General features: G+C 45.2%; 1 long non-coding RNA gene and 1 pseudogene across 5 annotated transcripts; one reads left to right on the forward strand and one right to left on the reverse strand.

Annotated features, from left to right (window-relative positions):
• Positions 1-766: 766 nt before the first annotated feature.
• Positions 767-4,236, forward strand: LOC127343461 (uncharacterized). 5 transcript variants are annotated; one of them, XR_007877278.2, is made up of 8 exons: positions 767-1,241; positions 1,519-1,677; positions 2,337-2,430; positions 2,635-2,803; positions 3,031-3,156; positions 3,551-3,600; positions 3,887-3,977; positions 4,179-4,223. It is a non-coding gene; the product is annotated as an uncharacterized lncRNA (long non-coding RNA). The 5 variants fall into 5 exon arrangements; XR_007877268.2 differs by lacking the exon at positions 3,887-3,977 and having other exon boundaries at positions 4,179-4,236; XR_011752110.1 differs by having other exon boundaries at positions 3,551-3,977; positions 4,179-4,230.
• A 4,762-nt stretch (positions 4,237-8,998) lies between these two features.
• On the reverse strand, positions 8,999-13,996 carry LOC127328895 (uncharacterized; annotated as a pseudogene).
• Between the last annotated feature and the right edge of the window lie 806 nt (positions 13,997-14,802).

Consider the following 14,802-nt stretch of genomic DNA (forward strand, 5'->3'; position numbering starts at 1 on the left):
GCGCCGTTACTTCTTGCGTGAATATTTTGTTGTGCCCATACAGTCGTAATGCAGAGCCCAATGCTACCAGGTATTGCCGTATTGCACATTTGTTAAGCAGATGGAAGATTAGATAGTGTGAAGTCAAATTTGGTTCATATCTTACAAATGAGTACCAAGATTATCTCACCGGGAAATTCCAATTGGTTATATTGTCATGAAAAATAATTTCATTTTACCATAATAATATAATTTTGATGTACTAGCACATGCAAAAAATTGTTGTACCAAATTATATGTTCGGGGCCATGGTCGTGTCCAAATACCTCTTTTCTTTAGGATTAGATGGACTGCAGTGCACTAATTCAAGAGAAATTTCATTTGTGCTATAAATAGCCTATTATTATATCTCGGTGAACTTGAATGGTATGGATGATAATAATTGTTAATCTATTTCTTTGGGATTCATAACCTTTATTGTTTTAGGATGTATACTGAAAGTCATGAGATATGTGAATGGGGTATTTTAGAAACACGTGCATTGCACGTGCAATATTACTAGTTAGCACAAACGACCGGAGGCTTACGGAAATGGGCGGGAAGAGGTAAAATAAAATACTCCAGTTATCGTGGGTCCATTATCAAATTGGGCCGAATTGTTTGGGTAATCAAGGCTGCAGTAAAATAAAATAAAATACTCCAGTTATCGTGGGTCGGAGTCCATTATCAAATTGGGCCAAATTGTTTGGGTAATCAAGGCTGCATTTTTAGTTTAGTCCTGGCCAGAACCCTAATCCCCATTCTCCTCTCCGCCGCCGCTCCTCCCTCGCCGTCGCCGGCTGCGCCCCTGCGCCGCCACCCCATCTCGAGCCTCCTCCCCCTACGACCCCACTTCCTCCCGTCATCCGCTCCCGCCCCCAGCGCCGGCAACGAGAGAGCCGGCGCAGCCAGGACCATGGCGTCGCGGCCTGCCTGCTCGCCGGCGCGCGCGTGCACCCTATGCGCGCGGCTCCGTCGAGCTGGCCGGACTCCGTCGCAGCTTGGCCGATGCAGTGCTGCAGTGTTCCACGCCGGCGAGGTGTCTCCGGCCACCAGGACGCGCCGGCCGCCAAGTCGCGAGCTGCGGAAGGCCGTCGTCCTCCACGCGCTGCAAGGAGGGCGTCTCCTCGGAGGAGGGGAACCGCGCTGTTCGGTGGTCTCCCCAGGCCCGCCATTCCGGCAGCAGCTGCTCCTGTTTCCTCCGTCTGCGTGGAGAATCAAAGGTCGAATTTTGTTCTTCTGTATGTCAGCTTAGGGGCTCTAGTAGAGTCCTCTGTATTTAGCAGCATTAGGCCTGTGTAGTGTTCGGTAATTAAACCATGATGCATGCAAAAAGAAAAAGTAGCTACATTACTGTTCGGTAATTAAATCATGATGCACGAAAAATTAAAAGTAGCTGCATTAGCAGTGTTGATGATGTCAATTTTCAGTGCCTTGCCATGAGAATTATGAGCTCTATTTTATTATGGTCCTGATATCTAGCCTCATTTTAATTTCCAGGTTGCTGGGAGTCTGCCCGTGGCTGATGATGTCATTGCCAGGAACTGAAGGAGGGTGGCTGGCTCGAGATCAGGCGTCCACGGTGTGCAGGAGCATGCCCGAAGGCCCACTGCGGCTACCTGGACGCTGTTCCGGAGATCATCGACATCAGCAACAAAGGTCAAAATTTTCTCTTTGGCCGCCTAGGCGTTTGGAAGTGATTATTTCAATTGGTGTAGAGGTATTGTGCAAATCGTTGTTGTATGGTGCAACACGTCGATATATTCTGTAAGATATAGAGCTTCATTCACTTGTCGCCATACCTTTGCTTTGCCCATTCATTGCATATAAAAATAGGGTGTTTGACCTGCTTTCCTATTCAGCTTAATGACTCTGTGTGGCCACTTATTGTATTTGTTGAAATGCAAATTAGTGCAATTGTTTCTTACATATAGTGCAGAAATTTGTAGAGGTGAGCATCTCTCCATTTTCATGATTAAGCATTGAAACTTGATAAATTTTTATGTTTCTGCAAGTGTCGTTGCTCTGGCCATAACATTCAGTACTATACTCTTTTTCTTCTTTTATTTTAAAATGGGATAAACACAATTTACTCTGGTGATGCACATTGCTGAGTCATTGTTGTTCTGGGACCCAACTTCCTGCTTATGATTAAACTCTGGTGATGCACATTCCTGCTTATTTATGGTAGGAGCCATCTTGATTTTACTCTGAACTTTCTTTTGACAGAAATGGCTGTTGGTGTTGCGCTATTAAGATTTCATACTTCAATACTTCCCTCAACATGTACTTAACTTCCTTTTTTTCTGCCTTTTCAGATAGGTCGAGCTGCTGCATGTTATTGATTTTGTTGGACAGCTTCAAAACACCGAGATCCATTCAAGTTCACTCGCAGATGCTTATCCTGTCAAGGTATACTTGGCTGATACTTTGTACTCATCATCGTTGTATCCATCTGCTTTGATTAGAAAGAGCGTCATACCTTTATGTGCAAAGTGGAGAACCTTAAGTTCTCAGTTGTCAAATATCGGAAGCTATTCATGTTCATGCCATGTTATATGATATGTTAAATTTCGGTTCTTAATTTGAACATTTGAAGTATCTTGCTTTATGCAGGCAGTCGTACAGGAAGATGCATTTGAGCTGTGCAAGGACAACAGATACAGCCAGCCAACAGGGAAGAGTGGGCTGTCAGCCGCAGAAAATTGATGACATTGTACAACTCCGTGGGCTGCCATGACTCCGACATGGCTCTAACGACCACCTCCCCAACAAGCTACTGCCGGTGAGCTCCCTCTTACCCTCCTGCAATCTGTTGTTGCTAACAATTGTTTCATTTTTTGAGTTTAATCGAATGTGCTTGCATGTATAGATGGCAACTTGGTTCAGTCAAGGAAAAATTGTTGTGCGTTGGCAATTTGGCAGTAGATGTGTAGGAAATAGTATGTGTTCAATTGTTTGCTTGATGTTTGATATGCATAGGCACTGCTGAAAATCATGCATATTTTTCAGGTTGAAAGCATGTCGGAGGAGGATCTGAAGGGCGAGAACCGGCGTCGCAGTGGAACCGGGAGGAGGAGGTGTGGTGGCGAACACCATCTGCGACATCAAATAGTGCATCGTGGAGGCGCTCAGGTGGTTGTGAATGGACTAGTCTACTGATTGCGATTGTTTTAGTGTACGGAGCTTCCACTTGTTCTTCTGGATTTAACGATTGAATTGGTTCTATATTGGTTGGACAATAGTTCAAATGGTCCCGTAAATCTCAAATGGTTCCCTAAATCTCAAATGGTTCGGTCATAATTGAACTTTTGCTTACAGTATCTCATCCCCTTATTATTTTGTTGCATGCAAATGGTGTAGCGTGATTCCAGTTATGCCTAAGTTGGGAACAATAGGTTCTTAATTGTCGATTGTTGGATGCTTAAGTTGGGTACATGTGCGTTTATTAGTGGCTGTTATTTGGATCCTTCTATAAATATAAGTGTAAATTTTACCTAACCATGCTTTGTTCTTGCTCGAGGATAACTAGGAGGGCTAAACAATGAGAGCGGTCGCCTTGGTGTGACCCCATGTGTTTAGGTATGATTCTGGTCCTCTCTGTGATTTCTTACTCTTGTGCATGTAGTTGACCATGTAGCCTCTCCACATGCCCATTGCTGGGCTGGAGTATCCAGTTTTGTGTCAACATAATTTATAACGTTTAGTAATATCACTGTTGTTGTTGCGGTTTGTATTCAAGTCGAAGGAGTTTTATTGAAGCTGTGGGTTTTATTTTGTTGTTTTTCTACCACCAATCAATCAGATAAGAAGAGTTGTTGCTACAATTCGGTGAAGTTGATGAAATTTTTTGGGTGATTTCTGGTAGTACTGGAATCGTGCCATTGCAGGTACTAGTTGATATTCTCAGCATTTAACATGCTAGTCAAGCTGGACTGCGTGTTTGAATGCATCTAGAGGTAGGTGTGCTGGTATATGCACTTTAACTGTTTCTGCTATATGAATTGTGGTCTCTGGATGTCCAAAAAGAGGCAAAGGCCATGTCAAGTTTTTCAACACCATTGATGATTATTAAACTTGAAGAGTTTGTTAGTTAGCTAGTGCTTTTGGTTTCTTAAAGAAGAAGAAATCGGTTAACTCGCTGCGGTTTGTTTGTGCAGGTGCAGCGAGGCAAGCCAACGGTGAAGCGCGGGCAAGGCAGACGCACCAAACAGCGACATTGTAGAACTGTGTTGCCGGCTAGCTCAGGCGGAGCCGCTGCCGTGCTGGCCTAGGACCGGTTGGGTAATTGTGTTGGTGCTGTCATATTCATCATCCAGAGGTGGTAGTAGCCCGATGAATTGTGTGTGTAATAATAATATTCATTCATGCTCCGGATGGCAGAGCAGAGTTTGTTGTACTGTAATAGCAAGCGTGCGAGTTCGCATGGTAGCTGCAATATTTCGAATGATTGGATGAGCCTTGCGATTTAGAAGCTGCTGAATTAAGCTTTAGTTATCTGATTAATAATTAGACCAAGCACTGGTGCTCCAAAATATTTAGTTGTGCAAGCACGTCTAGATACATGTGTACAGACAAATCTGCGTCAACTAAATACCGTTGGTTCTGTAGGTGACGATGCACTTTGGGGCAAAATAAGAGAAGAAGATGGGGTTATGGCGCGTGATTGGAGTCAGATCATATGGTTGACATTCACGTTTGGTTTTGAGGAGCAGCTGGTTAATTAGCTGAACTGATGCACTTTTTTTCTTAAAGAATTGGTGGCAAGCTTGAATTGGCAAGTTGAGCTCTAATTTGGAAACCATCTTACTTAGTGAGCCTCAGTATGTTTATACTAGTCCATCCGTTTCATGAAAGTCGTCCAAATTCGGACACTAAAAAGAAATTTTTGATAAATTTTCATGGGATGAAGGGAGTAGTAGATTATTATAGAGTTTTCAGGTGGTGTGGCCGAGCATAGCTGCAATTAGTGCAGCGACTTGGTTCCCTGTTTCGTTTGGATGAAGCGCGGAGCTTTATCTTTTTTCGTTGTTTGGGTCATTTGGTGGTATTTAATAAATGTAGCTCCGATCTCGAAATAGGCTTTCGCCCTGTTTGTAAATAAAACAACGATCATACAAGAAAAGCACACACACGAAAAGCACACACACGAAAAGTGCTGTCCAGCAGCAAAAACATGCCCAACAGAAAAAGAAAAGATACAACTCGGAGATTGCACGAACGAAAGCGAGTAAGCGAGATAATAGCCCACCATCATGCCGTCCTCGGAACTTGCCCTACCACCACACTTCTTGCCACAGATCCTCGAGCACCAAGGTAGCACCTTCAAGAAGGGATGCGACATCATGACGCTGTTGTAGGGTTTCGCCCGGCACTCGACGGGGAATGGAGAGGGGGAAACCACGACGCCCTCCAAGGAGGAAGGACGACACCCACAGGCGGCGCCACGTCGGTGCCGGACACGGCGGCAGGGATTTCTCCCGTTCCCCCAACACACAAACCCGTAGGATCTTGGCCAAGAAACCCCAAAGACGCCGCCAGGTCCAAACCACTCAGGTCTAGCAGTAGCGCACACGTGCACAAGCAGGAGGACGCAACAGCAGTAGGAAGGCAAGCACGCCGGGCGCACCATCCGTAGAGCTCGGGCCCATCAGGCCCGCAAAGCAGCCCCAAACCTAGGCCCGCCTGGCCCGGGTCTGACGCGCACGCTCGAGGACGCTGCCGCCACCGACTTGCCGCTGTCCGACTAACCCGAAGCAAGAGCGTCGGCACACGGACCGGCCAGATCTAGCCGACCGATGGCCGAGCACCCAATAAATTTAGCTCTTGTCGATCATGCCAAATATAAAGATTCCTTCTTCGATCGGAAATGAAAGAATGGAGAGAATGGATGGATGGATTCCGTTGTAGATGATGTGTGTACAAGTCTCCGATGGGAAAAAAAATAAGGAGAATTTCCAAGTTTAGAGGTGTCGTGGCAGATGTCAGTTTAATTTTGGATGTGGGGAATATTTTGGAGACGCTACAGGCAGGCAGCAGCAGAAAAAGATTGCACATAGAAGGTGGCTGAGCTAATTTAGGTTAAAGAAAGGAAATAAGAAAATCCCGCCGTATTTTTTTGCGGGTAAAGAATCCCGCCGTATTAATATTAATTAATTGGCTTCCTCCCGTGCATTTCCTTTCCTCCCGATGTGTACGCCAAAGAGGAAGACTGGCCGGCAAGTTTGTATGCGGCTTCCTTCCTTCCCGCAGCGTTTATCGCGGAATACGTATTCCAAATGGACACGGCGGACCCCGCTGGCGCTCGGGCCCCGCCGACGCTAGAGGAGGATTCGGTTGAAAACTTGAAACCAACGTGCAGTCTGTCACGGACCGATCAAACTGAATCAAGGGGAGCAGGCTAGTCGTCGAGAAAAATGGCGAGAAGCTCTTCCTCTACGATCGAGCCTCGAGGTCGATCTTGATTCTTGACTCTTGAGAGGGTTTCACTTTTGTCTCCTCGGCGTCGGCAGCTTCGAGTCCTCCCCCGCCGCGCGCCTCCAGGCGGAGCGGCTCGCGTGGGAGGAGCGCGTCGACGAGGCCGGGGACGTGGATGAGGACGACGGGTTCGCCCGTGCGTTCAACGAGACGAGCTGGCATTTCTTTGAGGTGGACGACCATGTCGACCAGAGGAAGGAGATAAGCCCCGAAGCTTTATCCTTCCAGAAATTATCACTGTGATTCTGTGAATTGTATTACTTGATTGTAGATGCATTCAAAGATTTAGAGCTGAACATCTTAGCAAAGTTTAATAACACTGTAATTCAGTGTTACTCGACTGGAGATGCATTCAAAGATTCAGAGTTGGACATCTTAACAAAAATGTATCACTGTAATTCATGAGTTGTACAACTTAATTGGAGATGCATTCTAAGATTTAGCACTGTAATTCAGAGAATTGTATTTCTCGATTGGAGATGCGTTCAAATATTCAGAGTTGGACATCTTAACAAAATGTATCACTGTAGTAAGTCTATGAGATTGGAGTACTTGATTGGAGATGCATGCAAAGATTCTGAGTTGGCATCTTAAACAGAATTTTGTGTTTGCTTCACCTTAATTTGCAATGAGCAAGAATGGATCGTGTGCGCATTGTGTCATTCTTTGGAATTCAGAAACTAAGTGATCCTCCGATTTCTGGCTGTGACCCAATGCGTTAAGAAAACAAACTCTCCGCATATAGTGTTTGCATGTGTCATTGTGAGGATGCTCCGGTGTCTCATGAGGTTGTTTTGTTTAGTTTTCTGCTGTGAGAATTGGTACTTTGATATAATCTGTATGCCCCTTTATACCTCCGAGATCATTTACCGGCCCTGGTTCATTCAGTCTAATCGACTTGGTCCAAAGCTGGGAATTTCACTGGTTACCAAATTACCCATTTTCACTATGTCCTGGTAGATGTGCGTTCGTAGAAAATGCACAAAAGTTAGTCTGGATCTGTAGCACTCTTGGCTACTGTTGCATGAAAGTTATTCTTGATCTGTGGCAATGCACAAAAGCTAGTAGCTTGGTTGAATTATGAACTCAGAATGGTTCAATATGCTCCCGGGTTCAATTTGTTGGTACCTGAATTTAGTATATCTCATTATATGCATAATAATGTGAAGTTGTCCATATGAAGTACAAATATTTGTTTGCTGAGCCTCTTCGGTTTTCTTGATAAAGGGATGATAACCGAGGTGGCAATGGCATAGGTAATTCTCCTTGATTTTTCTTCTGGATGGCGCTCTATTATTTCCTTCTGTAATATGGATGTCAAGTTTGATGTGACTTGTGTATGTGTTGGTTTAACAGCGGAGGAGCTCTAGGGAGGCAGCGCAAACTTGCTCAGCTCCAAGAATGTTTCGTCCTGATGGACTGCATGCTTCCACTTTGTTTGTTGATTTTGGGCGGCATGAGATGATATTTGCTTTAGAGATGGATGGTTTTTTTTGTTGATTGGGCAGGGCAGCTCCCGGATAGCATACATTCTCTATGCATCATGAGTCAGGTGACATGTGTTTTTTCCCCTTTTGCTCTAATTGCTGCGCTATTTTAAGTCATCGTCCATTTGACATTAGCTTAGTAGTCATGCATCATGAGTTAGGGAGTGGTGTTGATGTACGTACGTAGAATGTCGATACATAAGTGCGGAAATTTTTGTTCTAATTTTTTTTGACATTTCAAAATGTTTTTCCGGTGGCAGGAGCATATGCTCCCATGTGCCGAATTGAGTTTCTGAGTTAGACTCAGTTTCAAAAATGGTAACTGAATAAGCAACCTAGATATTTGCTACTATCTGCAGTCATGCTGAATTTTCAGAAATGGTAACTGAATAAGCAACCTAGATATTTGCTACTATCTGCAGTCATGCTGAACGCGAGATTAGTTTCAGGAAAAGAGTACTCCGTGAGGTTGGATTTCTGAGTATTTCCAAGCCATGCTAACTCATTCTCATACAGTACTAATATTCTGTCTTTATTAAATACAAAAGTGTTGAACTAGTGGGCTCTTTTCCTCTCCACCTGGCGGCCACACTAAGGTTTAGACTAAATGTGGATACGCAATTCACTCGTCGAATTCACACATAGAAAGAAGGTCTCGATCGCCGTCGCTGCTCGCCCCGTCGCTGTCGTAGTATATGCACTGCGCATCGTGATCGCTTCTCTGGATGATCTCCTCGTTCCGGTGCAGCTGCTGAACCTGCGTCCCGCCGCGCGCCGCCGCTTCGAACTCCTTGTCACGGCCGTGGAACTCCGTCGACGCTGGGTGCACGATGTTGCCCCCTATGCTGTCACCCCGTTGGAGATGGCCTAAGCCTCTAGAAGGATGGGGCATAGAACCTAGGCCGTTCTCAACTTTGTGTAGATATATATATGGATGTGTATAGACACATTTTAGCTACATGTACAGCCATATTTAGAAAAATTAAAGAAGCCTTTTTTTAGGAACGGAGGGAGGGGGCATAAGAATTTATGTCCTTGTCAGTGAGACAGAACTTTTAGCAGTACAGTGATACAGTTAGTACATTTTTAGGCATAACCAACATTGCGCATACATATTTCGAGTCTAGATTGATTTGGAGCCCTGTATGATTCCGATCACGACACTTATTCCCTCGATCGATCCGGAACCAGGGAAAAGAAAAGAAAAAGATTAATTGATGGTAGCACCCGCCCGTTCTGTAGGGCATTAATCCATTTTGTGAGTGGTCTTGGACGCATGCACGCACTACGTGTGACTTGTGGCTTGTTTTCTTTCGTTTGAAGAAAAAGAAAACTGCAGCGACCGTGCGTCCAGGACTCCAGGTCCAGGTGCATCATGGGGATCGATGGGATTCGCAATGTCTTGCTTCACGGCAGTACATCTTCTGTCTAGGTGATCCATCAATCGATGCAGGAAACTAACTGCTTGCGGTCGGATTGAATTGAAGAACGAATGATCATACCTACCTGGTGGCTGATTCCTGCGATCATAACATATTTCCGGTTGCGAGCTGCTGTCTTGTTGCTCCTCCTCTAGTATCAAATCGGATGGCCTCATATATAGGATGAAACCGCAATTGCACATCGCTCAGATCGGCAATGGCAGCAGCACGATCGTTCTGCAGCTTTAAAAACATCAGAAGTTCATCATGTTCCTGCTTGTACAGAAAACACGTGCCACAAAAGCTTCATGGGTATGGCAATCCCACCATCACATTTTATTTTCCTTCACAAAATGTTTGGCTCCCCGAGCATTTGGGTTCAGGTAGGTTTTGCATCATCAACTTCTGAACAAGACATGAAAGGCAGGACTCAGGAGTGACTCCTCGATGGATGGATGGATGGATGGATGGATGGTCAGATCCTGCTCACAAACCAACACTGGTCTGGAAGTGTTGGCAACTTTGCAGAAATCCCGACACCCACTCCATGGAGCCTGTGCTCTTACTTGACTGATTCTGTATTTTTGCTTTGGCAGTATTTTTGCTTTGGCATCCAACAAGTCTTTGCTGTCAGTACAAGTGAGAAGATACAACTGCTGGTTCAAAAAGGATATTTCTTCTGGGGAACACACTCATTTGTCGACTATGTTGATTTCAACTGGATAGTCTTCATTGAATTTGCATCGTTCAACAGTAAATCTTCAGTTTAGTTTAGATAGGTGAGTCGGGTTCGAATCTCCGCTCACTGGATCTTGGAAAGTAAAAGGGAACTTTATTTGGGGATTTCCTTTAGAACTGTGAGTTCCACTTGCAGTAAGCTCTTCTCCATCCGTAAGTGCAGGGACAGCTCTGAAATATTTATGCATCATCAGCACAAGAAATATGCTCAAAGTACAGTCACCTATTACGTGTTCTGCAAAATAAGTTTGGGGGTTTCCAGGAAATAATTAAACTCACCGCTAAAATTTGACAATCTTCTGGGAACTCTGGAGTCCGGATGCTTCCAAGTCATTGGAACAGAAGTTTAGGCCAAAAGCTTGGATGCGTGCTCACGTATACACCCGGTCACCAGGCTTCTTTTGAGAAGCTTGACATGGCAAACAGAGCACAACTATTAAGAAGAAGCATGGTCAAGTTAAACAATTCTACCAGTTTATAACGGCAAGAACAGTGACGAAAGTACAAGCCTGTCGGATAACTTTTTTTCAGTATTCACATGATGCTATTCATAGCTGTCTCGACGGATGGATATCTAATATGTATATCAATGTCAATGGGTTTAATAAACTAGGCCATGATCACAAATGATGCCAGAAAAAAATTTTAAATATCAATTTACATGAAAGTTTACACTTGAAACACAGTTGTTGCTTACTACCTCTATCTCATCAAACTTGTCTCAGATTTGACAAATTTGGGTGTATCAAGATACATCCAAATTTTGACGAATCTCAGACAACTTTCGTGGGAAGATCGAATGGTGAAGGTCAAGGTCAAAACTTCGATTTTTGGAACCCTTACCGAGGCATAGCAGCACCGACGTGGAATTCAGGTACCAGATATAAAAAATGAAGAGTAATGCACACTGCATGTGTACAAGAGCAAGACATTCTCATCATGCAAATGCTTTGACCCCGTCTCCTATGCAAACTTGGTGTATTTGTGTTGGTCCAAGCAGACAATTTGGATTTCTTATGCTGGCAGGAGGGCTTTATGTGAGGAAAAAAAACTCCATGTGATTTGTCATGAGGTGGTCTCATATGCGATCAATCAACTACTCAACCAAGTCCATCAAAGATTTGGTACTTTGCAGGGAGCAATTTCATATCCTCCCGATATTTCCCATTCGTTGAAAAGAGAGACAGCATCAATGAAGTAGTTGAAGCTTCAAGTGAGATGCTCTTCCCATCAACTTTAGACAAATAATCTCCGGCCTTGGCAATCTTGCCATTTTCCAACAACATTCTAATGATATCATTTATAAGACAGGAGCTCGGAGCACAACCAATCTTCTCCATTGATGAAAATATATTGTCAGCTTCTTCCAGTGATCCTTCTTTTAGAAGATTTTTTATCACTATGCTATAAGTAAAAGCATTAGGTACCAACCCACTGTTTGATATTGCAGCAAATAATTTTTTAGCTTCTTCTCTTCTCTGAAGCTTGTACATTGCATCGATCATGATATTGAGTGTTTTGATATCAAACTTCACATTCATTTCACCTAATTTATGGAACAACGTGATTGCTTCGCCGGCACAATTATTTCTGCAAAACCCTCCAAGAATTATATTGTATATGGAAATGTTGACAGTTATTCCACTTTGGGTCATCTCACGGAACCTTTTCTTTGCATCATCAGTTCTCCCAGCACGAAATAACCCATCCAATATGATGCCATATGTGACAGTTGTAGGTTTAACTCCCTTATGCAGCATTTCTGCGAATAGAGCCAAAGCATCATCGACCCTTCCATTTCTAAAATATCCATTCACAAGTGTACTATATGTAATAACATCAGGCTGAACACCTGCTGATACCATGGCATCAAGTATTCCAAGTGCTGTATCCATCTTGCCGACTAAGCCATACCCGTCAATCAGTGAATTAAAAGTAATGACATCCGGCGTCTCACCAATGTGTATAACTAAGTCAAATATATCTTGTGCATCCACAACCCTTCCTTCTTTGCATAGACCGTTTATTACTGAATTGAAGAACACGATGTTAGGGCGGGGGATACCTTTGTTCATCATTTGAGAAACCAACTCTTTAGCTTTAACCAGATCACCATGTATACAACAACCCTGAATTAGGGACTGATAAACAGCATTGTTAGGTTGTATTCCCACAGCAATCATCTCATTGAATTTGTCAACAGCATCGGCCAGCCTACCCATTCTACAAAGTGCTGCTATTACAGTTGAATAGGTGACTACATTCGAGTCACTCCTTGTTCCTGCATTTCTGCAAAAATGAGCATCGCTTCATCCATCATTCCACACCTAGCATATGCACCAATTAATATGCTGAAAACATGGCAGTTGGGTACAATATCGTTGTCTTTCATTGAGTTAAAGAGATTGATCATATCAGCGAAGCTCCCTTCACTGGCATATCCATGAAGCAAAATAGTGTACGAGATGATATCAGGTTTGTGTCCCTTGTCAGCCATGGAATTAAAAATTTCTGCAGCTTCTTTGCTTCTTCCATGCTTGCAAAGGGAGACCATGAACGAGTTGCAAGTAATAAAATTTGGTACAAGACCCAGGCTTGTCATTTCTTTGAACATTTTAGCTGCCTCTTTCCACCGCCTTGATGTGGAATATCCATGGATTATGCAATTGTATGTCACATTATTCGGCCGAACACCATTATCGGCCATCTGCCGAAGGATTAGCTCTGCCTTGTCCATTGCTTTGGCCTTGCACAATGCATCAATAACCGAGTTGTATGTTGCCACACTGGGCACAACTCCTTGCTGCACCATTTCATGGAAGAGATTGCATGCTTTGCCTATCTCACCCTCCCTAAAGAAGCCATGGATGACCGTGCTGTATGACACCACGTCGGGGGAACAGCCACCTCCTTCTCTTGCCAGCGTAAGGAGCAGGTCAAGTGCTTGCTGGCTCCTTCTATCTTCACATAACCTCTTGAGAACTATGTTGTATGAGATAACATTGGGGACGCAACCCAGCTCAGACATCCTATGAAGCAGTACGTCCACAGCCTCATCTGTCCGTTTTGCATCGCAGAAGCACTTGAGGAAGGTGTTGGCGATGATCTGGTTTGTTTTCAGACCTTTTTTGAGGAGGCAGCCGAAGAAGGCAAGCCCAAGGTCCGGTCGACGTGCGCGGCAGCAGCAGTCCATGAGGATGGCAAAGGTGCAGACTGTGGGCGGCGCCACCTGCAGGCCGGCATCTTCTCGGCACACGCGGTTGAAGAGAGCGACGGCAAGAGCGGGGCCGCTTCTGCGGTCGTCGTAGGACGGAGCACGGGCGAGTGCAGCAAGGAAGTCGTTGAGGGAGCGCTCGGGGACCGGGGTGGCTTGGCGCAGCAATTCGTCAAACAGGCTGTGTGCATCCTCCTGGCTGAGCGTTCCGGCGCGGGCACGGTCCGTGGCCGCCGCAAAGGCAGCGTGAGGTGACCAGGAACGTGATGGCGACGAGGTGGAAGTGGAGGAGGAGATGCGACGGAGGGGGCAGAGGCGCGACATCGGCGTTGTGGTGTAGTGGCGGAATCGGGAAAGTGGCGGCGCGTGGAGGTCTGTAGGAGGAGTGGCGGAGGTGGATTCGGGAAATCGGCAGGGTGGAGGAGGATCGCCGGCGGCGTGCTGGAGCAGAGGCTAGGCGAGGCGTGGAGGAGCAGAGGCGCCGGCGGCCTGCTCGTACGCGGTGGGAGCTTGGAGTCGCACAACTGAAGAGTAGCTCAGTCACTTGGCATAGAACGATCCTCTACACGCAAAAGAAAAATGGTTGGAGTAAACCATCCTCTACACACAAAAAATATTTGGATTTTAGCCCGGCACAGTACACTGGGTTCCGTGAAACCTAGATTCTGATGTGTATTTTCGACTCCCTCTGTACAAAAAAGATATTTTAGATTTATCTAAATTTAGATGTATCTAAACATTAAATAATGTCTTAATACATTTAAATTTAGACAAAATCTGAGACACCGTTGCGAGGCAAAGGGTGTATATTTTCAAGTTATGAATCTAAATAATTTATGTACTCTCTGTTGACTGCCAAAACCCACCGGCGGGCAGCGGCCTGTCAACACCGTAGAGCCGGGAAGAGCCTAGAGCTGCGGCTGGCTGAGACCCCTCCGAGCGACGGCCCGCAATGCTCTTCTGGTCACACGCGGCGATGCGAAGTGCAAGGGCGTGCCACCTGACCTATACCTGGTCAGGAAGGTGATGGGGATGCCTCGCTTAGTTTCCTGCAGGGCATACACGTAAACATTAAATCCGAGCCTCGATCGGCTCTCAGGTTATCCTGTGAATCGGCTCAAAGAGCCGATCCACCCATGGTTCGTACGGGGTGCACGAACATATGGTGGTCCTGCTTGATCAAGATAAAGCTAATGAGATCTACGACGATTTAGGGTTTTCACCGCATAATCGGATCATCCTACTCTAGGTTGGGCCTCGCGGCCACGCACAGTGATCGTAAGCCGATCCTAAACAAGGCCTAAAAACCAACATGAAGTTGATCCTCGGAACATCCTGTTTAGGACTTGCGAACGCCACCCTACGTGCCGCTGGATCCTCCACCCCTTTGTAAGGCCTAACTATTGCAGATATTAAACTAATCCTTGCAGAACAAGGAGCAATCGTA

The sequence above is a fragment of the Lolium perenne genome, chromosome 1, assembly GCF_019359855.2.
Source record: "Lolium perenne isolate Kyuss_39 chromosome 1, Kyuss_2.0, whole genome shotgun sequence".
NCBI lineage: Eukaryota > Viridiplantae > Streptophyta > Magnoliopsida > Poales > Poaceae > Lolium > Lolium perenne.